Source organism: Chiloscyllium plagiosum, unplaced genomic scaffold, assembly GCF_037043375.1.
Source record: "Chiloscyllium plagiosum isolate Xiang-an unplaced genomic scaffold, Cpla_swu_hap1 HiC_scaffold_5, whole genome shotgun sequence".
NCBI lineage: Eukaryota > Metazoa > Chordata > Chondrichthyes > Orectolobiformes > Hemiscylliidae > Chiloscyllium > Chiloscyllium plagiosum.
The window spans coordinates 127,858,950-127,886,057 of NW_028270143.1; the positions used below are offsets into that span (position 1 = coordinate 127,858,950).

At 44.3% G+C, this 27,108-nt stretch overlaps 1 pseudogene; it reads left to right on the plus strand.

Moving 5' to 3' along the window:
• The window catches only part of LOC148150024 (uncharacterized), a 148,914-nt pseudogene that overhangs the window by 121,646 nt on the left and 160 nt on the right, over positions 1-27,108 (plus strand).

The window sequence follows — 27,108 nt, forward strand, 5'->3', positions numbered from 1 at the left end:
CTCTCTGTGTAAAGAATCCGCCTCTGACATCCCCTCTATACTTTCCTCAAACCAGCTTAAAACTATGACCCCTCGTGTTAGTCATTTCTGCCCTGGGAAATAGTCTCTGGCTATCGACTCTATCTATGCCTCTCATTACCTTGTATACCTCAATTAGGTCCCCTCTTCTCCACGTTTTCTCCAATGAAAAAAGTCCGAGCTCAGTCAACCTCTCCTTATAAGATAAGCCCTCCAGTCCAGGCAGCATCCTGGTAAACCTCCTCTGAACCCGCTCCAAAGCATCCACATCTTTCTTATAATAGGGCGACCAGAACTGGACGCAGTATTCCAAGTGCGATCTAACCAAAGTTTTATAGAGCTGCAACAAGATCTCACGACTCTTAAACCCAATACCCCTGTTAATGAAAGCCAAAACACCATATGCTTTCTTAACAACCCTGTCCACTTGGGTGGCCATTTTAAGGGATCTATGTACCTGCACCCCAAGATCCCTCTGTCCTCCACACTACCAAGAATCCTATCCTTAATCCTGTACTCAGCTTTAAAATTCGACCTTCCAAAATGCATCACCTCGCATTTATCCAGGTTGAACTCCATCTGCCACCTCTCAGCCCATCTCTGCATCCTGTCAATGTCCCGCTGCAGCCTACAACAGCCCTCTATACTGTCAACGACACCTCCAACCTCCAAACTTGCTGACCCATCCTTCAATCCCCTCATCCAAGTCATTAATAAAAATTACAAACAATAGAGGCCCAAGGACAGAGCCCTGTGGAACACCACTCACCACAGACTTCCAAGCAGAATATTTTCCTTTTACTACCACTCGCTGTCTTCTGTTGGCCTGCCAATTCTGTATCCAGCTATGTTCCCCTGAATCCCATTCTTCCTGACCTTCTGAATGAGCCTACCATGGGGAACCTATCAAATGCCTTGCTAAAGTCCATATACACCACATCCACAGCTCGACCCTCATCAACCTTTCTAGTCACATCCTCAAAGAACTCAATAAGGTTTGTGAGGCATGACCTGCCCCTCACAAAGCCGTGTTGACTGCATTTAATCAAGCCATGCTCTTCCAGATGGTCATAAATCCTATCCCTCAGAATCCTTTCTAACACCTTGCAGATGACAGACATGAGACTTACTGATCTGTAATTGCCGGGAATTTCACTATTTCCTTTCTTGAAGAGAGGAATTACATTTGCCTCTCTCCAGTCCTCAGGTACGACTCCAGGTTGGTGCGGGTGTCCCAGAGGTGTTCCATGAAACGTTCTGCAAGTAGGTGGCCTGTCTCCCCAATGTAGAGGAGACCACATCGGGTGCAGCGGATACAGTAAACGATGTGTGTGGAGGTGAGGTGAATTTGCGACGGATATGGAAGGATCCATTGGGGCCTTGGAGGGAGGTGAGGGGGGAGGTGTGGGCGCAAGTTTTGCACTTCTTGCAGTTGCAGGAAAAGGTGCCGGGAGTGGAGGTTGAGTTGGTGGGGTGTGTGGACCTGACGAGGGAGTCGCAGAGGGAGTGGTCTCTCCGGAACGCTGATAGGGGTGGGGAGGGAAATATATCCCTGGTGGTGGGGTCTGTTTGGAGGTGGCGGAAATGATGGAGGATGATACGATGTATCCGGAAGTTGGTGGGGTGGAAGGTGAGGACCAGTGGGGTTCTGTCCTGGTGGCGATTGGAGGGGCGGGATTCAACCCTTCAGCCCCTCCAATCGCCACCAGGACAGAACCCCACTGGTCCTCACCTTCCACCCCACCAACCTCCGGATACATCGTATCATCCACTGTCATTTCCACCACCTGCAAACAGACCCCACCGCCAGGGATATATTTCCCTCCCCACCCCATCACCGTTCCGCAGAGACCACTCCCTTTGCGACTCCCTCGTCAGGTCCACACCCCCCACCAACCCAACCTCTACTCCCGGCACCTTCCCCTGCAAACGCAAGAATGCAAAACTTGCGCCCACACCTTCCCCCTCACCTCCCTCCAAGGCCCCAATGGATCCTTCCATATCCGTCGCAAATTCACCTGCACCTCCACACACACCATTTACTGTATCCGCTGCACCCGATGTCTCCTCTACGTTGAGGAGACAGGCACCTACTTGCGGAATGTTTCAGGGAACATCTCTGGGACACCCGCACCAACCAACCCAACTGCCCCGTGGCTGAACACTTTAACTGCCCCTCCCACTCCATCAAGGACAAGCAGGTCCTTGGCCTCCTCCATCGCCGGACCCTGGCCACATGACGCCTGGAGGAAGAGCACCTCATCTTCCGCCTAGGAACCCTCCAACCACATGGGATGAATGTAGATTTCTCCAGCTTCCTCATTTCCCCTCCCCCTACCTTATCTCAGTCCCAACCCTCGAATTCAGTCCTCTTGACCTGCAATCTTCTTCCCGATCTCTCCGCCCCCACCCCCTCTCCGGCCTATCACCCTCACCCTCACCTCCTTCCACCTATCATATTCCCAGCGCCCCTCCCCCAAATTCCCCCCCACCCACCCACCTTTTATCTCAGCCTGCTTGGCACACCAGCCTCATTACTGAAGAAGGGCTTATGCCCGAAACATCGATTCTCCTGCTCCTCGGATGCTGCCTTGCCTACTGAGCTTTTCCCGCACCACATTTTTCAACTTTGGTCTCCAGCATCTGCTGTCCTCACTTTCTCCTAAATAAAGATGTGGACTGTTCTCTAAATGGGGAAAGTCTTTGGAAAACTGAAGCACAAAGAGTAGGAGAGTAAGATGCTGGAAAAGCACAGCAGGTCAGGCAGCATCCGAGGAGCAGGAGAATCGATGTTTCGGGCATAAGCCCTTCATCAGGAAAGTGGGGATGTGGGGGCTGAGAGATAAATATTGTGGAGGTGGGCCTTAGGGGAAGGTAGCTGGGAAGGCGATAGGTAGATGGTGATAGATCAGAGGGGAGGGTTGAGCGGATAGGTGGGAAGGAAGTTGGACAAGTAGGACAGTTCAAGAGGGTGGTGCCTAGATTAGATTAGATTCCCTACAGTGTGGAAACAGGCCCTTTGCCCCAACAAGTCCACACCGCACCTTCGAGAGTAACCCACCCAGACCCATCTCCCTCTGACTAATGCACCTTACACAATGGGAAACTTAGCATGGCCAATTCACCTGACCTGCACATCTTTGGACTGTGGGAGGAAACCGGAGCACCTGGAGGAAACCCACGCGGACACGGGGAGAATGTGCAAACTCCACACAGGCTGGAATTGAACCCGGATCCCTGGCATTGTGAGGCAGCAGTGCTAACCACTGAGCCACTGTACCTCATTGGAGGGTTGGATCTGGGAAGAGGTGGGTGAAGGGGAGATGAGGAAATTGGTGAAATTGACGTTGATGCCGTGTGGTTGGAGGGTTCCAAGGTGGAAGATGAGGCGTTCCTCCTCCAGGTCATTGGGTGGCTTGGATATGGGGGTGGAGGAGGCCCAGAACTTGCATGTCTTCTGTGGCGTGCAAGGGGGGAGTTGAAGTGGTCGGCCACAGGGCGGTGGGGTTGTTTGGTGCTTGTGTTCCAGAGATGTTCCTGAAACGTTCCGCAAGTTGGCCTCCTGTTTCTCCAGTATAGAGGAGGGGACAAGAAAAGCAATGAACACAGTAGATCAGGCGGTTAGATGTGCAGGAGAATCTCTGCCAGATGTGGAAGGACCCTTTGGGGCTTGGATGTACATGAGGGGGAGGTGTGAACACAGGTTTACACCTCTTGCAGTGGCAAGGGAAGGTGCTAGGAATGAAGGGTGAGTTGGTAGGGTCGTGCACCTAATGAGGGAGTCACGGAGGGAATGGTCTCTGCGGAATCATTTAGGACTTTGGGTTTGTACTCGGGGTTTGGAAGCATGAAGGGGGATCTGATTAAAATTTACAAAATACTGAGAGGCCTGAATAGAATGGATAAAGAAGAAGATGCCTGCACTAGTAGCAGTGACTGGGGCCCAAGGGAACAGCCTCAGAATTAAGGGACGACCCTTTAGAATTGAGATGAACCAGAGGATAGTGAAAGCATGGAACTCATTGCTGTAGAAGGCTGTGAAAGCCAAGTCATCGCGTGTTTTGATATAGATAGGTTCATAGAATCATAGAATGGAAACCCTACTAGTGTCCCATGCAGAGCCATTCCCCTATTACTTTACATTTACCCCTCACTAATGCATCTAACCTACTTAGCACTGAACACTACGGGCAATTTAGCATGGCCAATTCACCTAACCTGTACATCTTTGGATTGTGGGAGGAAACCAGAGCACCCGGAAGAAACCCTTGCAGACACAGGGAGAATGTGCAAACTCCACACAGTCACCTGAGACTGGAATCAAACCCAGGTCCCTAACTGTAAGGCAGCAGTGCTAAATTACTGAGCCATCCTGACGTGGCTATGTTTGCGTGCATACCTAGCCACCAGACATAACACCTCACCAACGTCTGGTTAGTAAGCTTGCAGATGACACCAAATTGGTGGTGTAATGGACAGCAAAGAATGTTACCTCAGAGCACCTTGATCAGATGGACTGAGGAGTGGCAGCTGGAGTTTAATCTAGATAAATGGGAGGTGCTACATTTTGGTAGAGCATATCAGGTCAGGACTTATACCACTTAATGGTAATGGGGTGTATTGCCAAACAAAGAGACCTTGGAGTGCAGATTCATGGTTCCTTGAAAGTGGAGTCTTAGTTAGACAGGAGAATGAAGAAGGAACAAAGATATGCTTGCCTTTGTTGGTCAGTGCATTGAGTGTAAGAATTGGGAGATCATAGTGTGGCTGTACAGGACATAGGTTAGGCCACTTTTGAAATATTACATTCAGTTCAGTTCTCCCTGCTGTCGGAAGGATGTTATTAAACTTGAAAGGATGCAGGAAAGATTTAATAGGTTGTCATCAGGGTTGGAGGATTTGAGCGATAGGGAGAAGCTGAGTAGTCTGTGGTTATTTTCCCTGGAGTGTCAGAGACTGAGGGGTGGCCATATAGATGTCTATAAAATCATGAGGGGCATGGAAAGGGTAGATAGACAAGGTATTTTCGCTGGGGTTGGGGAGACCATAACTAGAGGGCATAGATTTAGGTAGAGAGGGGAAAGATTTAAAAGGGACTTAAGGGGCAACCTTTTCACGCAGAGGGTAGTGTGTGAATGGAATGAGCTGCCAGAGAATGTGGTGGAGGCTGGTACAATTACAACATTTGGAAGGATGGTTTAGAGGAATAGAGGCCAAATGCTGGCAAATGGGACCAGATTAGGTTAGGATATCTGGTTGACATACATGAGTTGGACCAAAACGTCTGTTCCATGCTGTACAGTTCAATGACTTGATCTTCATAGACATCCCTGATGGAGTTTAGCCAATATTTGCTCCCCAAAACAATATGTCTCCCCCTACAGTGAGCTGGTCTGTTCGAGTTCAAAAAGGTTTTGATTCTCATTGTGATGGTCCTTTGGTTTCCCTCATTAATACTGGTTGTTTCACTTTGGAAAGGATGGGACACTTCTGTTTCTAATGTCTGATATTGTTAACATTGGGACTGGGAGCATGTCCATAAAATTTAATATTACATACTTTTCCAATGGGGATAACCACTGGTAGTGTATCTACTAATAGGAGGCAGCTCGATGTATCTGAATTTGCTTCTTGGCCTCCCTGATGGATTTCTAACTTTTAATTATAATCACTTAATATTAGAGCCAACTGTTGAATGTGATCTGAATCTTATGAGTAGTATTTGGACCGAAGGGTCTGTTTCCATGCTGTACATCTCTATGACTCTATTGCTTAGTCCTCTTTAAGCAGACCAAGTAGGGGTTTGCAATTATCATAAATTTTCATCCATAAAGATATTAGTGGAACTTTCTGACTCCCAATAGGACCCCCAGTCCTTTTTTTCTCTATTTGGACATATTTAGCTCCTGGATGCACACTCTATTGGGCATTCCTCTCCATTAGACTACCTGTGATCTAATATCACTGCAATGTTGTGCAAGGAAGCAGCACATGTCAATACTGGATCTTTCTTGGGATCATAGTATGCTAACATCCTAGAAGATGACCGCTGTTGTCTTTACTTAATTAAAAGCTGGGGCTTGTATGTGAGACCATTTCCAAGGCTGACCCTTTTTTAGCAGTTGATGCAAAGATGTCAGGATGGATGTCAGACTATATATTAACTTTCCATATTAATTTACTAGCCCAAGAAATGACCTAAGCTCCTGGACAAATGTGGGAACTGGGACACCTTTGATCATCCTATCTTTACCTTCCAACATGTCTTACCATTTTTATATTCATTTATGAGAATTGGGCTTCACTGGCTGGCCAGCATTGATAGCCCATACCTATATGCCCTTGAGAAGGTGGTAGTGAGCTTTCTTGAATCGTTGCAGGCCACCTGCTGTGGGTTGACCCACAATCCGGTGGAGAGAAAATTCCAGGATTTTGACTCAACGACTGTGAAGGAACGGCGGTATGTTTCCAAGTCAGGGTGGCGAGTGGCTTGGAGGGGAACTTGCAGGTGGTGGTGTTCCCAAGTACCTGCTGCCCTTGTCCTTCTTGGTGGAAGTGGTTGTGGATTTGGAAGGTGCTGCCTAAGGATCTTTGGTGAATTTCTTCAGTGCATCTTGTAGATAGTACACACTGATGCTACAGAGCGCTGGTGGTGGAGGGATTGAATGTTTGTAGATGTGGTGCCAATCAAGTAGGTTGCTTTGTTCTGGATGGTGTCAAGCTTGAGTTGGAGCTGCACACATCAGGCAAGTGGGATGTATTCCATCACACTCCTGACTTGTGCCTTGTAGATGGTGGATAGACTTTGGGGTGTCAGGAGGTGGGTTACTCGCTGCAGTATCCCCAGTCTTTGACATGCTCTTTTGGCCACTGTGTTTATGCGGTTAGTCCAGTTGAGTTTCTGGTGAATGGTAACCCTAAGTTGACAGTGGGGGAATTCAGTGATGGTAATACCGCTGAATGTCAAGGGGCAGTGGTTAGAGTGGCTCTTATTGGTGATGGTCATTGTCTGGCATTTGTGTGGCATGAATGTTACCTGTCAATTGTTGGCCCAAGCCTGGATATTGTCCGATCTTACTGCATTTGAACATGGACTAATTCAGTGTTTGAGGAGTCACAAATGGTGCTGAACACTGCAATCATTGGCAAACATCCCCACTTCTGACCTTATGGTAGAGGGGAAGGTCATTGATGAAGCGACTGAAGATTGTTGGGCCTAGGACACTACCCTGAGGGACTCCTGCAGAGGTGTCCTGGAGCTGACAAGACTGACCCTCCACAACCACAACCATCTTCCTTTGTGCCGGGTATGACTCTAACCAGTGGAGTGTTTGCCCTGATACCCATTGATTCCAGTTTTGCCAGGCCTTGTTGATGCCATACTCGGTCAAGTGCGGCCTCGATGTCAAGGCTGTCATTGTCACCTCACCTCTGGAATTGAGCTCTTTTGTCCATATTTGAACCAAGACTGCTTTGAGATTAGGAGCTGAGTGACCCAAACAGGGCGTCACTGAGCAGGTTATTGCTGAGCAGGTACTGCATAATAGTACTGGTGATGATCCCTTCCATCATTTTACTCATGATGCAGAGTAGACTGATTGGGTGGTAATTGACTATTGTCGACACTAGATCAAGTACACCACTTGGTGTGTCTGGAACATACATTTCCTGTTCTAAGGCCAGTGACTGCCTTGGAAAAACACCTTAGGAAGTACTTCTAAGTGTTCCTTATTAACCTTCCCTGTTATCATGACATCATCTAGGTAAATGATTAGATTAGATTAGTTTACTTACAGTGTGGAAACAGGCCCTTCGGCCCAACAAGTCCACACTGAACCCTCCGAAGAGCAACCCACCCAGAGCCATTCCCCTACTTTTACCCCTTCACCTAACACTACAGGCAATTTACCATTTACCCCTTCACCTATACTGCACGTTTTTGGACTGTGGGAGGAAACCGGAGCACCCGGAGGAAACCCCTGCAGACACGGGGAGAATGTGCAAACTCCACACAGACAGTTGCCTGAGGCGGGAATTGAACCCGGGTCTCTGGCGCTGTGAGGCAGCAGTGCTAACTGCTGTGCCACCGTGCCGCCCACCAGTGGTGGGCAGAAGTAGACCTTGTAAAATGTTGAAGGAACCACAGAATCCCCAGTGTGGAAATAGGCCACACCGACACTCCAAAGAGCATCGCACCCAGACCCAGCCTCCTACCGTATCAACCCTGCATTTTCCATGGCTAATGCACCTGATTGACACATCCCTGATCACTATGGGCAATTTACCTAACCTGCACATTTTTGGACTGTGGGAGGAAACCGGAGCACCCGGTGGAAATCCATTTAAACACAGGGAGAATGTGCAAACGCCAGACACTCACCCGAGTTTGGAATCAACCCTGTGGCCCTGGCATGTCCATTGTCTGCTGAAAATTTCAACAAGCTGATGACACCCCAAACGGCTGTCTCATCTATTGGCACAAGTCCTTATGGGTATTAATCGTCGCAGACGTCTGCAAAACCTTATTAAAGGCAATTGCAAGTAAGTGTAGCTTATGTCCAGCTTCATGATGGGACAACCCCCTACGAGCTTTGCATATAAATCCTCTATCCAAGGGATTGGATATTTATCCAGCCTCAAAAAGCATTCTACTGTTTGTTTAAAATCCCCAACAAAGGTGAACTGTTCCATTGGACGTCAAAATTGGTACAAATGGTGCTGCTCATTCTGCGTTAAACTGGTTTGATGATTCCTTCATTTTCCAGCCATCTGATTTCTGTCTCTATCTTTGCATTAAGACAAATGGCACTGGGGCAGAACTTGCAGAATTGCTTCCTGGTCAACATGCAAAGTCACTTAGAGACCTTTGATAGTCTCTAGACTTACCTGAAAAACTTTCAGGTATTTAATTAGAACTTCACTCAGGCAACCATTTTCTAATTGAAAAATGTTGAGCCAATCTAGGTGAATCTCTTGCGACCAATTTCGCCCCATTAAGCTTGGTTATGAGCCTTTTGCTGCACTCACTGGTAACTGAATCAGCTGCCTTTCATAAGAGGCCGGAATTAAAGTTGTACATTTAATCTATAAAGCCAAGAGCAGGACTTTGCCGGTGGCATGACGTGGGCTGGTGTAGCCTGGAATGGGACTCTGACGGTGGTATGACATGGGCCGGTGTAGTCTAGAGTGGGACTCTGATGGTGGTATGTCATGGGCTGGTATAGTCAGGAGTGGGACTCTAATGGCGGCGTGGCGTGGGCTGGTGTAGTCTGGAGCAGGACTCTGACGGTGGTATGGCGTGGGCTGGTATAGTCTGGAGTGGGACTCTAATGGCAGCATGGCGTGGGCTGGTATAGTCTGGAGTGGGACTCTAATGGCAGCATGGCGTGGGCTGGTATAGTCTGGAGTGGGACTCTAATGGCAGCATGGCGTGGGCTGGTATAGTCTGGAGTGGGACTCTAATGGCAGCATGGCGTGGGCTGGTATAGTCTGGAGTGGGACTCTAATGGCAGCATGGCGTGGGCTGGTATAGTCTGGAGTGGGACTCTAATGGCAGCATGGCGTGGGCTGGTGTAGTCTGGAATGGGATTCTGACGGCGGCGTGGCGTGGGCTGATGATGCCAGAAGTGGGACTCTAATGGCGATGTGCTTTAGCAGCGAAGGAAAGTTTGGACTCATTTTATCTATTTCTTTATCTTATTCTAAGTAAAAGTGAATGGTGTCTGTGTATAGCGATGGTACACGCTCATTGTTTTGTTTGAAGTCCTCTCTACTTCCCTTGGTATACTGTTTTCTAGAACACTGTAGTATGAAAAGAAAGCTGACCATCATCCCAAAGTCAAATGGACAAAATTCCCATTGCTCACATTGCTTATGTTTCTCTTCTTAAGAGTAATATTATCAACTATCATTGCAAAAAGATGTATGTTTTCAGCAATCCTTATCTTTGAAACCACAATGACAGATGGTCCTCCAGTATAATGTAGCAGAATCCATGCATGGGCCTTTATTGGTGTGAAAGCTGCAGCAAGCAATCAAATCACAAGGTTCTAGATTGTGCAGCAAAGATTTGGTGATTCAACAAACTTCAAAATCCTGCACCCACGAGAACATTTTGTTTTTATTTCCAATCTGCAGCATCTGTGGTCTTTTGCTTTCATTTGCTTTAAAATTTGGACTGGTGTCAAGCAAGATGATGTGATAGCCCCCACACTATTTACAATTACTGACTGGGACTATACACTGCTTAAAAGATCAATGACCTTCCATTATGAGAAATACATGATCTACAGTTGGTGATGACTGCAGTCATTATTGACTCTGCGAAGATTTCAATTCATCTCTGAATTTTTAAAATTCTGTACAGATGAAGTTCTGCCTATCCTTGCATTGTCGCCCAAACAAAAATTATGTATAGAGACTTGCCTGATTAGCCAAATATTGCACCTCCTATATGTCTTGAAGGAGAGACTCTGGAATACACTGAGCACTTATCGTGCCTTGGAATATACCTTTTCCAATATACACCATTACCATTGATGAGGAGATCAAATACCAGATCAGCTGTGCCAGCTCAGTCTTTTACAAACTACAGCAGTGGTTTTTTTTTAACAGGGAAGGTGTCCAAATGTTAACAAAAAGTCTGAGCAGTTGTCATCACTATACATCTGAATTATAGTGATGGGCAGTGTGTCAGCAACACATGAGCGCTCAAGAAATTCCATCGGTCCTACCCATGTTGCAATTTCTGCATTCAATACGAGGACTGTCAAACAAGTGCTAGTGTCCTTCTTGAAGCCAGTCTGTGTTTAACCTTGTTGAATATAATGCAAACATCACAATTGCTTAATGAATAGTATAACATGACATAAATGGGCTTTTCTACTGCTGTTTATTGTTTGACAATTGTGAAGCTGTCCGTGCAGAAAGTTGCAAAATAATATTTGGTGAGCTGTCATTCCTGACACTTTGCTGTGCAACTTCAACGGTACGACTGTACTTTCTTTGATTTGTTGACCCTCAACTATGATGAGGTTCTTGATAAGTCATTGATGTTACTGTATATTGGGGTTATTCCTGAAAGATGACATGCGGATTTGAAAATTCTTTAATGGGTAGGTGAACAATAACCCAAGTTCCTTAACCGTTGCGTTAGTGGCCTGAATTGACAGTCCATTTCGGTGTTGCTGCTTTCACCTTCAAAAACCTGCAGAATAAGTTGGTATGAATATGAGCCAATACACTATTTCTATAGAAGAAGAGTTGAAACAGTTACTGTTTCACTCTCCACAGGAAATGCTGCCAGACCTGCTGAGATTTTCCAGCATTCTGTCTGTTTGTTTCACTATTCATATTTTTTTATCAGTTTATGATTTATCTATTGGTTCACTTATACAAAGTTATCTTTATATAGGGAGCCATCCTATATCATTTTCATTAGAAAGGATATCTAAGATCAATTAAACAGCCTTTGCAGCTGTAATAGTAAGTTTCTGAGAAAACTGCTCCATTCATTAGTTTTATGTAAGTGCTGCTGAGCCAAGCTGCTGTGATTTTAATGTGTTGTAAAAACTATATAATAAATTCACCACTTATTGAGAAATCAAGCTTAGAAGGAAAAATAGTTTAAAAAACTTGACACAAGTAGAACTTGTATCGACAAAGAACTTGCAATTTTCAGGATTCTGTCACCAGTTTTTGTATACTGGTGGTGACATCAGAATTTGGCACCAATATTTAAATTAGACTGCAAATTCTCTCGTGCAGGAGGCCCACCTGTAGCTGAATTTCCAGCAAGTAAAAATGGGTGGAAAGGGGCTAGTTGTTTGAAACTGCCTGTCCAGTGTTAATATTTTTCTCATAGTCCTCATTATCCTCTCCTTGAAGAAGGGCCATTGCATTAGAAATAGTATATTACCTTGGGTAGAGGATTAGCTAACTAATAGGGGATAGAGTTAGGGTAAGGGGGGCATTTTCAGGGTGGCTACCTATAACTAATCAAGTGCCAGATGGATCAGTATTAGGGCCACAAATATTTATGTGAATGACTTGGAATAGGAAGGTTCAAATTTGTAGATGACACAAAAAGCAAGTGGTGAGATGACACGGAGTCTGCAGATGGATATTGACAGGTTAAGTCAGTGGCCAGAAACTTGGCAGATAGAAAATAATATGGTAAGATGTGAGACTATGCAATTTGGCAAGAATGGACAGATGATCTGAACATTATTTAAATAGAGAAAGACTGCAGCTATCTGCAGAATAGAGGGATCTGGAAGACCTTTTGCGTTAATCATGCAAAACTGGCCTCCAAGTTCACTAGGCAATAGAGAAGGGAAATGCAATACTCTCCTTTATTTCAAAGGAAATGGAGTTTGAAGTAGGGAGGTTTTGCTAAAACTATGCTAGGTAATAAAAACATAGAAAATAGACCGCAGCTGGAATACTGTGAATAGTTAAGGACACTATATTTAAGCAAAGATATATGGGCATTGGAGGCGGTCCAGAGAAGTTTCATTAGGCTGATACTGTGCAGAGGAGTTGTCTTATGGCGAGAGGTTCAGCAATTTGTGGTCTTATGGACTGTAGGATGGTATGATGCCTCTTGGCGCCAGAATGAATGATATCAAAGAATGCTTGCGGGCTTTTCTGGAGTATGAAGGTGAACAGAAAGAGGTCATGGTCCATGTTGGGATCAATGACATGGGAAGAAAGAGAAATGAGGCCCTGCCAGCAGACCTTAGAGAGTTGAGTCAGAAATTGAAAAGTAGGGCTTTAAAGGTTGTAGTCTCCAGATTATTCATGCCACTACATGGAGAGATAGTTCGGGGGGAAAGGGTTTGGATTCCTGAGGTAGTCAGACCTTCTGTGGGGGTGGTGAGAACTATACAAGTTGGATGGGGTTACTTCTGAACAGAAACCAGATCAAAATCTTTCTGAGGAAGCTTGCTAAGGGTGTTGAGGTGGATTTAAACTCATAGGAGGGATGCGATCCTGAGATGTAGATGAGAACAAAGACACCTAGGGGTCCAGGTGCATTGTTTCTTGAAAGTGGAGTTGAAGGTTGACAGGGTGGTGAAGAAAACATGCTTGCTTTCATCGATCAGAACATTGATTATAGGAGTTGGGAGCTCATGTTGCAGCTGTACAGAACATTGGTGAGATCACTTTAGGAAGGATGTTGTTAAAGTTGAAAGGGTGCAGAAATGATTTACAATGATGTAGCCGGGACTGGAGGGTTTATGCTATAGAGAGAGGCTGATTAGGCTGGGGCTTTATTCCCTGGAGTGTCGGGGGCTGAGGGATGACCTTATAGAAGTTTATAAAAATCATGAGGGGCATGGCTAGAGTGAATAGCCAAGGTCTTTTCTCCTAGGGTAGGAAAATCCAAAACTAGAGGACATAAGTTTTAGGTGAGAAGCGAAAGATATGAAAAGAGTTTGAGGGGTAACGTTTTCATTCTGAGGGTGTGATGAAGGCAGATATAATTACAACATTTAGAAGGTTTGGTATCTGACTTGGAAGGGTTTCGAGAAATATGGCCCAAATACGAGGCAAATGGGACTAGCTCAGATTGGGATTAGTGAGTTTTGAGAAGATTTGTAGCTCAGGTTGAGATTTTGGATGTAGGTTTGCTCGCTGAGGTTGAAGGTTCATTTCCAGACGTTTCATCACCATACTAGGTAACATTTTCAGTGGGCCTCAGGTGAAGCACTGCTGAAACTTCCTGCTTTCTATTTATATGTTTGGGTTTCTTTGGGTTGGTGATGTCATTTCCTGTGGTGATGTTATTTCCTGTGGTGCTACAGAAAACAAGTACTACCTAAATGCCTTAAATACAAACCTCCCCTTAACACCCCACTAGCCAAACGAATAGCAAAGCAAAACAGCTGCAGAATGCTTAGAGGAGTGATTAATGATGCCCACAACAGACTGTGTAAATACAAATGGGAAATTTTGCACCAAAAATCTTTACTCACTCATGCAACAGACCATGAACAGATAGACACAGTACAACAAGCCTTGGATATTCGACAGTGAAAAACACAGAAAATGAAGAAATGAGACCTATAAAAGAACCTAGACAAACTTACACAAAATAACGGCACCTACAACACAGAAACATGGATAAAAAACTTATCTGACCGACCCTTAACAGACACTGAAAAAGCCGTCTTAGTAAGAGGATTAAATTACAACTGCCAAGATGCGAACAAGAAAGATTTCTTAGCAGCATTAGAAACAATACTAAAAGACAACCAACTGACAGAAGAAACCCAGCAAACCATCAGATAGGGAGTTGCACCAACATTAAGCAGAAAAAAAAGGAAGGAAACACACTCAATACACAAGAAAGGAAAGCACTGGAAAGACTAAAAAAAGATAAAAACATTGTTATCCTACCTGAAGACAAAGGACGCTTGACAGTCATTCTAAATTGAAGAGACTACATTGAAAAGGCAAACGCACTACTTACAGATACCAACACTTACCAACAGGTGGTGATAGACCTGACCCCACAACTAGAGAACCGAATCACAGCCCTACTAAAAAAAAACTTCAGAAATCTGGAGACCAACAGGTGGTGATAGACCTGACCCCACAACTAGAGAACCGAATCACAGCCCTACTAAAAAAAAACTTCAGAAATCTGGAGAAATAAATAAGACCGACTTCGACAAAATGAAACCAGACTGATCCAACACACCACCCTTCTATGGATTACCCAAAATTCACAAAGAAGGAGCCCCCCTCAGACCCATAGTCTCACTACCTGGAACACCAACTTACAGATTAGCCAAGGAGCTACATCAAAGACTAAAACACTTAGTAGAAGACTCACGCCACTCCATCCACTCCACCCAAGAATTCCTGAAGACCAAAGACTCTAAGATAGAAGAGGATGAAATAATGGTCTCCTTTGATGTAACAGCCCTGTTTACATCAATCAACATTAACCTGGCCAAGGAAACACTGACTACACTATTAGAAGACTCAAAGACACATACACCAAACACCACAAACTTCATTAACAAGGACAGTATCATCAAACTAGTGGACCTATGCCTTATCACATACTTCACCTTTAACTACAAAACCTACAGACAAACCAACGGAACACCCATGGGATCTCTGATATCAGGGTTCTTAGCAGAGACAGTAATGCAGAGACTCAAACAAACAACTCTGCTAACTTCCAACCCAAACTTTGGGTCCGCTACATGGATGACACCTTTGTCATCACTAAACGAAACAAATTAGAGGAAACCTTCAAGGTGATCAATAATACCCTTACTGGCATAAAATTCACTAAAGAGGAGGAAAACAACAACAAAACACCATTCCTAGATGTCACAGTAGGGCAAACAGCCAATGGGGAACTTCAAACCAGCGTCTTCAGGAAAACAACACATACGGACCAAATATTGAACTACAGAAGCAATCACCCAACATCCACAAACGAAGCTGCATCAGAACATTATTTCAATGAGCCAACACACACTGTAGCACAGAGTAACTATGCAGAGTAGAGGAAAATCACCTATACCGTGTATTCAAAAAGAATGGGTATCCAATGAACACAGTCCACCTATTTCTCAGCAACAAACCCAAACAAGCAGACAAAACACAAACAGAAACCCTAGCCACTCTCCCTTACATCAAATACATCTCGGGAATGACTGCCAGACTACTCAGATCCCTTAGCATCATGGTAGACCACAAACCCACTAGTACACTAAAAAGTAGTTAATGAACTTGAAAGGCCCGATACAGACAACAAGCAAAACTAATGTCATTTACAAAATATCATGCAAGGACTGTAACAAACACTACATTGGACAAACAGGCAGAAAACTAGCCACCAGAATACGTGAACACCAACTAGCCACAAAAAGACATGACCCTCTCTGACTAGTATCCTTACATATGGATGATGAAGGATACCGCTTCGACTGGGACAACATATCCATCCTTGGACAAGCCAAACAGAGACACACACGAGAATTCCCAGAAGCTTGACATTCCAACCGGAACTCTATCAATAAACACATCGAGTTAGACTCCACCCCCTGATAAAAGGAACAGGAAGTGACTTCACCACAGGAAATAACATCATCAACCCAAAGAAACCCAAACATATAAATAGAAAGCAGGAAGTTTCAGCATTGCTTTGCCTGAGGCCCACTGAAGATGTTACCTAGTAGGGTGACAAAACATCTGGAAATGAACCTTCAAGCTCAACGAGCAAACCTACATTCAGATTGGGATGTCTGGTTGGTGTGAGACTAAAGGGTCCATTTCCATGTTGTATGACTCCATGACTCTGCGAGAGGTGCTGAAGTGGAATTAAAAATTAAAATGCAAGTAAGTGAGTCTGGAATGTAAAGGACACAGGCAGGATAAGGCCAAAGTGAGTTCAGAAGTAACCCCATCCAACTTGTAAAGTCCCACCACCCCTCCCCCCGAACTATCTCTCCAGCCACATATTCATGTAGTGGCATGAATAATCTGGAGGCTACACCTTTAAAGCCCTACTTTTCTGACTCAACTCTCTAAGGTTTGCTGGCATGGCCTCATTTCTCTTTCTTCCCATGTCATTGATCCCAACATGGACCATGGCCTCTTTCTGTTCACCCCCATGCTCCAGAATGGCCTGCAACCAATCCTTGATATCTTTCATTCTGGCACCCAGGAGGCAACATACCATCCTACACTCCATAAGAGCACAAATTGCTGAACCTTTTGTCATAAGACAACTCCTCTGCTCCTCGTATCGGCCTAATGAAACTTCTCTGGACTGCCTCCAATGCCAGTATACCTTTGCTTAAGTATAGTCTAAATGCAATTTTAATGCAAGGAGCTTGAGGAATCAGACAGATGAGCTGAGGGCATAGACAGGCACTTGGAACTATGAGATCATAGCTATGTCTGAGACCTGGCTCAATGACAGGCAGGATTTTCCTAGTTATAGAATATTCAGATGAGATAGAGTTAAGGATTAGGATTAGGATTAGGCAATCAGGATGTTGCCTGAGCTGGAGCACATCAGTTATGAAGAGAAGCTGGATAAATTCACGTTGTTTTCTCCAGAGCAGAGAAGGCTGAGAGGAGACCTGATGGGCACTTGAAATTTTATAAAATTCAAGGCTGTGGACCTAATGCTGGACTAGTATGTGGTTTTGGTGGTACAGATGTGGCTTTGGGCCTCTTCTTTATTGCATGATTCTATCTGATAATCTAATTTGTTGGGAGAGTTTTGTAAGATAGGGATCTGAATTACAATAAGGTAGAGTTTGTCTGTCAACAAGGTGTTTTAACAAGCAATTATCCCTCCCTCCCCCAACCCCCAACCCTCAAAATTGGCAACTTGTATCTGTCGAGCAGGAATTGCCTATATCATTTAAAAATGACACGTAGTTATCCAATGTGTGAGGAGCGCTAGTCGAATCAGTACATCCATTTCTAAGTATTACTTGTTTTTAGTGGTGCAAAAATGCATATGGCTCCCCTCTCTGGAAGGAATGTTGGTGTCACACAAACCAACATTCAACAAGGCCACCCCATTGCCATAGCCATAGAGTTGGACTTCAAACCTTCTGTGGGTTCTAACCTACCAGCCAATCAGACTGTCTAGCTTTTCAGCTGTCACAGATTCACAGAATTATTAGGGTATTTCTTTAGCCAGAGGTTGGTGAATCTGTGCAACTCATTGTGGAAGAGGGCTATGAAGGCCAAGTCATTGAGTGTCTTTAAGACAGAAGTAGATAGGTTCTTAATTAGTAAATGGATTAAGAGTTATGTGGAGGAAGCAAGAAAATGGGATTGGGAAACATATCAGCCATGATTGAATGGTAGAGCATACTCGATGGGCTGAACAGCCTAATTCCACTTCTGTATCTGGGGGGGTCTTATGGTGACTCAATTTCCTTCTTTGTCACCATTTTTAAACCTGCTTTTTGGTCCCTAATTTGTCCATGTCCTTTTACCATCATTTTACTCTTGATGTATTTAGAGCAGACTTTGGGAATTTCCTTTTCTTTTAGCTGCCAGTCTTTTTTTCTCAATCCCCCTTTACTTGTTGTATTTGCTTTTTCAGTTCCCTTCTGAACCTTCTATATTTAGTTTGTTCTCAACAGTGATTCTTACCTGACACCTGTCAATAGCACACTTTTTCTTCTTTAACTCCATTTATGTTTCCTTTATCATTGAAGGAGCTCTGGATTTATTTTGTCTTACCTATCTGTTTTGAGGGAATATGCCTTAACTGTGCTCAAACTATCTACTTGTTGAATATAGTCCATAGTTCAGCTCCTGTTTTTCTTGCCAACCTAGTTTTCTTGCCTACCTGCTCGCTTTTTATTTGGCCCAAGTCCCGGCAGACAATGAATAGAGTTTTGTGTGCTGCTGGGACGTAAGTAGGCCCTTGTATGAAGCCATTCATGGTGTGCAGGGTGTTCTAGCTAGGTGGATAAAGAACTGGTTGAGCAACAGGAGACAGAAAGTAGTAATTGAAGGGAGTTTCTTGAGGTGGAGAAATGTGACCAATTGTGTCCCACAGGAATCAGTGCTGGGGCCACTGTTGTTTGTCATATACATAAATGATCTGAAAGAGGGCATTGTTGGTCTGACCAGTAAGTTTGCAGATGACACCAAGATTGGTGGAGTAGCAGAAAGCATAGAGAACTGTCAAAGAGTACAGGAGGTTATAGGTAGACTGGAGAGTTGGGCGGAGAAATGGCAGATGGAGTTCAAACCAGGCAAATGTGAGGTGATGCATTTTGGGAAGTCTAATTCTAGAGCAAATTATATAGTGAACGGAAGATCTTTGGGAAAAGTTGATGAGCAGAGAGATCTGGGAGTGCAGGTCCATTGTATCCTCGAAGGTGGCTGCAAAGATGGATAGAGTGGTCAAGAAAGCATATGGTATGCTTGCCATCTTCGGACAAGGTATTGAGTATAAGAGCTGGCAGGTCATGTTAAAATTGTATAATCTTTGGTTCAGTTGCATTTAGGATACTGTGTATAGTTCTGGTTGCCACATTACCAAAAGGATGTGGATGCTTTGGAGTGGGTGCAGAGAAGGTTTATGAGGGTGTTGCATGGAATGGAAGGTGCTAGCTATGAAGAGAGGTTGAGTAGAACATAGAACATAGAACATTACTGCGCAGTACAGGCCCTTTGGCCCTCGATGTTGTGCAGCCCTATCATACTAATCTGAAGCCCATCCCACCTACACTATTCCATGTACGTCCATTTGCCTTCCAATGACGACTTAAATGCACTTAAACTTGGCAAATCTACTACAGATGCAGGCAAAGCATTCCATACCCTTACTACTCTCTGAGTAAAGAAACTACCTCTGACATCTATCTTATACCTATCTCCCCTCACTTTAAAGTTGTGTCCCCTCGTGATTGCCGTCCCCGTACTTGGAGTAGGTTGGGATTGTTTTCATTAGAAAAAAGGAGATTGGGGGGGACCTGATTGAGGTCTACAAAATCATGAAAGATATAGACAGGGTAGATAGAGATAAGCCTTTTCCCAGGATGAGGGATTCACGTGTTCAAGGTGAGGGGTGAAATGTTTAAGGAGGATACATGTGGCAGGTATTCTACACAGAGGATGGCAGGTGCCTGGAACCCGTTGCCAGCAGAGGTAATTGATGCAGGTTGAGTCCTTGGTTAAGAAAGCAAATGTAATGTTGTCATTTATCTCAAGAGGGTTGAAATGTAAAAGCAACGATGTAAAAGCAAAGACTTTATAAAGCTCCGGTTATGCCCCATTTAGAATACTGTGTCCAGTTTTGGGCCCCACACCTCAGGAAGGACGTACTGGCACTGGACCGTGTCCAGTGGAGATTCACATGGCTGATCCCTGGAATGGTAGGCCGAATGTACGATGGGAGACGGGAGATCTAATAGAAACTTACAAGATAATGCATGGCTTACAAAGGATGGACGCTGGGAATTAGTTTCCGTCAGGCGGGATACTCGGACTCGTGGGCACAGCCTTGGAATTAGAAGGGATCAATTTTAAATGGAAATGAGGAGACATTTCTTCAGCCACAGAGTGGTGGACCTGTGGAATTCGTTGCCACGGAGTGCAGTGGAGGCTGGAACGTTAAATGTCTTCAAGGCAGAAATTGATAAATTCTTAATCTTGCAAGGAATTAAGGGATACGGGGAGAGTGTGGGTAAGTGGCGCTGAAATGCCTATCAGCCATGATTGAATGGCAGAGTGGACTCGATGGGCCAAGTGTCCTTACTTCCACTCCTGTATCTTATGGTCTTAGGCAGGCACAGTAGATTCATTTAAGATACGTCTGGTCAGATGCATGAGTAAATGGGGTGCAGAGGGATACAGATACTTAGGAATTAGTTGATAGGTTTAGACAGTGGATTTGGATTGGCTCAGGCTTGGAGGGCCGAAGGGCCTGTACCTGGGCTGTAAATTTTCTTTGTTCTTTGTTCCTTATGAGGTCTGGACCCATGTAAATCTGGGACTTTCGAAAGGGATCAGGAGCCTACAGGAGATGGTAAGGGATAATTTTGAAGACTTGGGAAGGAACAAAAGATGGGAAAACGTCTTGGGAGCGGTGTGCCTGATGAGCTCATGGCGCAAACCACAACTCCATTTCTAAATGATAGACCTACATCTTATGAGAACAAAGAACATTACAGTGCAGGAACAGGCCCTTCAGCTCTCCAAACCTGCGCCAATCCATATCCTCTATTTAAATCTGGCGTCTATTTTCTAAAGATCTGTATCCATTTGCTCCCTGCCTATTCATATAGCTGTCCAGATGCATCTTAAATGATGCTACAGTGACCGCCTCAACCACCTCCGCTGGCAACGCATTCCAGATACCATACCCTCTGAGTAAAGAACTTTCCGAGTATATCTCCCCTAAACTTTTCCCCTCTGACTTTGAACTCAATCAGGTCCCCCCTCAACCTCCTTCTTTCCTATGAAAATAATCTGAATCTAGTCAACCTCTCCTCATAGCTAGCACCTTCCATACCAGGCAACATCCTGGTGAATCTCCTCTGCACCCTCTCCAAAGCATCCACATCCCTTTGATAATGCAACCAGAACTGTACGCAGTATTCCAAATGTGGCCGGACCACAGTCTTATACAACTGTAACATGACCTGCCAACTCTTGTATGCAATATCCCGTCCGATGAAGGAAATCATGCCATATCCCTTCTTGACCACTCTACTGACCTGTGTGGCCAACTTCAGGGAACAATGGACCTGAACACCCAGATCTCTCTGTACATTAATTTTCCCCAGGACTTTTCCATTTACTGTATAGTTTGTTCTGGAATTGCATCTTCTAAAATGCATCACCTCGCATTTGTCCAGATTGAACTCCATCTGCCCAACTCTCCGATTGATCTATATTCTGCTGTATTCTCTGACAGTCCCCTTCACTATCTGCTACTCCACCAAGCTTAGTGTCATCTGCAAACATGCTAATGAGGCAACCTACACCTTCCTCAAAATCATTTAAGTATATCACAAACAACCGTGGTCCCAACGCAGATGCCTGTGGAGCACCACTGGTCACAGGTCTCCGTTTTGAGAAGCTCCCTTCCACAACTACTCTCTGTCTCCGATGCCCAACCAGTTCTCGATCCACCTAGCTAGAACACTCTGGACCCCATGCGAGTTCACCTTCTTCGTCAGCCTACCATGGGGAACCTTATCAAATGCCTTATTAAAGTCTATGTATATGAGATCTACAGCCCTTCCCTCATCAATCAAATTTGTCACCTCTTCACAGAATTCTATTAAGTTTGTAAGACATGACCTTCCCTGCACAAAACCATGCTGCCTATCACTGATAAGCCTATTTTCTTCCAAATGGGTATATATCCTATCCCATAGTATCTTCTCAGTAGCTTCTCTACCACTGACATCAGGATCACATGTCTGTAATTACCTGGATTATCCCTGCTACCCTTCTTAAACAAAGGGACAACATTAGCAATTCTACTGTCCTCTGAAACCTCTCCTGTTTTCAAGGATGCTGCAAAGGTATCTGTTAAGGCCCAAGCTATTTCCTCTCTCGCTTCCCACAGTAACCTGGGGACTTGTCCACCTTAATGCCTTTTAGAATACACAATATTTCCTCCCATCTTCTGCCGACTTGACATAGAATAATCAAAGATCTATCCCTAACCTCAACACCCACCATGTCCCCCTCCTCGGTGAATACCGATGCAAAGTACTCATTAAGAATCTCACCCATTTTCTCTGACTCCACACATATCTTCCTCCTTTGTCCTTAAGTGAGCCAACCCTTTTCCCTTGTTACCCTCTTACTCGTTATATGTGAATAAAAGACTTTGGGTTTTTCCTGTATCCTGCTCACTTAAGATATCTCTTGATTTCTGTTAGCCCACTTAGTTCTTCATTTCAGATTAGTCCTACATTCCCGATATTCCTCCAAAGCTTCATCTGACTTCAGTTGCTTAGACCTTTAGTCGCATTCTTTTTCCTCTCAGCTAGCCTCACAATTTCACCTGTCATCCATGGTTTCCTAATCTTGCCATTTCTAACCCTCATTTTCACAGCAACATATCTCTCCTGAACTCTAATCAACCTCTCTTTAAAAGCCTTCCACACATCCAATGTGTATTTCCCTTCAAACAGCTGCTCCCAATCTACATTCCACAGCTTCTGCCAAATTTTGATATAGTTGGCCTTCCCCCAATTTAACACTTTAACTTTAAGACCACGAGTATCCTAAATCTTATGGAATTGTGATCAGTATTCCCAAAATAATCCTCCACTGAAACTTCAGCTACCTGGTCGGGCTCATTTCCTAACATGAGGTCCAGTATGGCCCCCTAATGAGTTGGACTACATACACAGTACTCAAGAAAACCCTCCTGGATGTTCCTTACAAATTCTGTTCCATCTAAACCTCTAACATTAAGTGAATGCCAATTAATGTTGGGAAAATTAAAAACCCTATCACCACCACCCTGTTGCTCCTACGTCTTTCTATGATCTCTCTACATATTTGTAGCTCTATCTCATGTTCACTGTTGGGAGGCCTGCAGTACAATCCCAATATTGTTACTGCACTCTTCCTGTTTCTGAGCTCTGCCCACTTTGCCTCACTGCTCGAGCCTTCCATAGTGTCCTCCTTCAGCACAGCTGTGGTATCCTCTCTGTCCAGTAATGCAACTTCTCCATCCCTTTTACCTCCCTCTCTTTCCCGCCTGAAGCATCGATATTCTGGGACATTTAGTTCCCAAGCATGTCCTTCCCTCAACCAAGTCTCAGTAATAGGAATATCATTATAATCCCAGATACTAATGCAAGCCCTAAGTTCATAGCCTTACCTACTATACTTCTTGCATTAAAACAAATGCACCATAGACCACCAGTCCCTCTGCGTTCGTCTGCTGCTTTCCTGTCTACTCTTCCCCTTAGTCATGCTGACTTCATTATCTAGTTCTTACAGGCTTTAATTACTACCTCCTTCCTGTCCACTAACATCCTTATTTGATGACCATCTTCGTAACTATCTTTTCAATGAAATAGCTTAAAAGAATCACAAAATTTTAACTTTTGTGCCTTTGTGCATTCGGACTGTACAATGGCATAGTCGGTGCAATATTTGCAGCAATGGATTTGTTAACGAGCTCAATAGTGTGTTTATTATTTTGTTAAAAATGGGAACTGGGGTTTCAATTCTGGCAAAGTGTTGTTTAGGAGTTAGATTGGTGGTATTGCATGTATCTGTCCGTCCTCACCCCACTACCATCATTACCACTGAAAACAGGTTCGATTGCCCAGAGGATGGTAAAATCCAGCCCTTGGATTGCAAATCAGTCTCACTATTCTCTCAACACCAGAATTCATATTGTTTCTTCTTGCATGGTTGTACAGTAGAGGTGCAGATTTGTATTGTTATTTATCTGTGGTTTTGCCTATAGCTCCTCTTAGTGACAGCAGTTATGAGGTAAAAACAATGACTGCAGATGCTGAAAACCAGATTCTGGATTAGTGGTGCTGGAAGAGCACAGCAGTTCAGGCAGCATCCAATGAAGCTCCTTGGATGCTGCCTGAACTGCTGTGCTCTTCCAGCACCACTAATCCAAGACAGCAATTATGAGTCTATGGTGCTCACTTGTATATAATGTGTAAATTGAAACGCAACTTGCAGCGAGTACTCGTACATTTAAGTGTATAAATCAATTAGTTGCAAACTAAGTTGTCTTTCTTCTCCTGAACCTTTACTACAGTAGTGTTTTGCTAAGAAACTCAGCATTGAAGTACATCAATTATGTACTTAAAGTACAACATCAATTTTTAATTTTCACTTTCTGAAAAAGGTGGGGTTGCCAATTCCAGGGTAAGTTGAGGCTTTGTTTCTATATTCATTTGCAATTCCATCTTTATTTAACTTTCTGTACATGATTTTGCATTGAATTAATTATTTTAACTAAAGCTCCCTAGTTCAAACTCTGCATGACTCAGCAATCATTCTTCAATCTGGTGAAAGAGATAATGTGTTTGCCTCAGATGAAAAATATGTTGCTGGAAAAGCGCAGCAGGTCAGGCAGCATCCAAGGAGCAGGAGAATCGACGTTTCGAGCATTAGCCCTTCTTTAGGAATGAGGACGGTGTGCCAAGCAGGCTAAGATAAAAGATAGGGAGGAGGGATTTGGGGGAGGGGTGTTGGGAATGCGATAGGTGGAAGGAGATTAAGGTGAGGGTGATAGGCCGGAGAGGGGGTGGGGCAGAGAGGTTGGGAAGAAGATTGCAGGTCAAGAAGGCGGTGCTGAGTCCGAGGGTTGGGACTGAGATAAGGTGGGGGGAGAGGAAATGAGGAAGCTGGAGAAATCTCCATTCATCCCTTGTGGTTGGAGGGTTCCTAGGCGGAAGATGAGGCGCTCTTCCTCCAGGCGTCATATTGCCATGGTCTGGCGATGGAGGAGGCCAAGGACCTGCATGTCCTTGGTGGAGTGGGAGTGGGAGTTGAAGTGTTGAGCCACGGGGCGGTTGGGTTGGTTGGTGCGGGTGTCCCAGAGGTGTTCTCTGAAACGTTCCGCAAGTAGGCGGCCTGTCTCCCCAGTGTAGAGGAGGCCACATCGGGTGCTGCGGATGCAGTAAATGATGTGTGTGGAGGTGCAGGTGAATTTGTGACGGATATGGACGGATCCCTTGGGGTCTTGGAGGGAAGTGAGGGGGGAGGTGTGGGCGTAAGTTTTGCATTTCTCGCAGTTGCAGGGGAAGGTGCCTGCAGTGGAGGTTGGATGTCTGATACAGTTTAAAGGGCACTGTGCCAAATTTGTTTTCCAATCATAGCAGGTTTCAGTGCAAAAGCTCATAGGAAGCTTCTGAGAAAGTCTAAGTGCAATGAACAATATGTATTTATTCATTGCTATATGTAAAATACAGCCCATAGAGAGACATGAGTGTGTGCAGTCAGTTCTTCTATAAGGCAATGGATGCGTTCTTGTGCAACCCCGTGTTATAGAAATATTGCACTTTAGAAACAGCGCTTAAAGTGCTGGCAATGTAATTGCATTCCGGCCAATACGTTTTAAAAGTTCACACCTTAGAAACGTGTCCCCAATTCGTATAATGTGTTACAATGAATACATAGCTGAAAATGTGTTGCTGGAAAAGCACAGCAGGTCAGGCAGCATCCAAGGAGCAGGAGAATCGACGTTTCGGGCATCAGCCCTTCTTCCCGAAAAGTTGATTCTCCTGCTCCTTGGATGCTGCCTGACCTGCTGCGCTTTTCCAGCAACACATTTTTCAGCTCTGATCTCCAGCATCTGCAGTCCTCACTTTCTTTCAACTATGCTATCTTAGACCTCTAATGTTCCAGCCCATACCTGGAAGTTCACAGGTCGGGTCTTCTGTGTCAGAAGTATTGTCCATGTAATGGACTGCAGGGATTGCTGTCAACAAGCAGAAAAGATTGCGATTACAATTTGCATATTTTCAAACTCACCTCAACTGATATATTGACTCCTTGTTAAAGTCATGAAACAGGATTAGGTACAAATAGTCATTGTGCACGTTACTTTTGGAGACCTCTTAAGAACCTGTCTTGGCCTCACCTATTTCTCTGCAAGCTATTCCCCAGAAACAGCATCCCAGGACATGGTTTGACTGCTGACAACAAATAGCTCTGACTCATGAGCATCTCTCGTTTCTTCTGGACCTAAATTGACACATTTGTTGGGACCATCACTGTTTGTCTTTATTTTTCATTTGTGATTTGGAACTGAGAGCTGAAGTTGGGAGTTGAACTTTGGAATTTGAACGGTAGGTTTTTTTTGTTTCAAGGGAAGACCAAACAAATTGATACTTGTTTATGAAAACTGGCCACAAAAAATTTATTTCAAGTTAATTATTTCCCTAAGAACACAGCAGGCATTTTACCATCTGAAATGTACTATATTCAAGATGCTTGCATATTAAAAGAAGACAGGAGGCTGGGAGAGCACAGCAAACCAGGCAGCATCATCGACGTTTCGGGTATAACCCTCCTTCAGGACTGGGGGTGGGTGTAGGGGGAGCTGCAGATAAAGGTGGCCTCCTGCCTGTCTACTTTGGATTCCAGCATCTGCAGTTTTTTTTATCCCTAACTATGGATATTAAAAAAAAAGTCAGTTAAAGACAGGCTTGTGTTGGCCAGTCAAACGAAGAAAACTTTGAAAAATAATAAAGACAACCAAAAATTGAACTGGTTTAGACAATTTTTCAGCAGAAGGCTGTACTGTTGGAAGTTACTAGACTGGTTTCTGAGTTGTACTCTCTCTATTGTATATCCAATATTGAACTATTAAAGGTTCTGAGAAAAAAATGAACTCAGTCTGTCTGTATAAGTAAAAGTCTCCGATGGCCACAGAAGCTGTTTACACTGACCAATAGCTTTGGAATTCAAACAAGATGTACAGTCCTGTGTGTCTGTGAACAATTTATTGTCCAAGATTGCATGAAGGTTTTATCAATCAAAATTTGAAACTGCTTAAGTGAACTGGCCACTCACAACTCTTCTTTCTTTAGATTTATCTCTTAACAGTGTCTGTCTGTCTGTCTGACTGTCTAT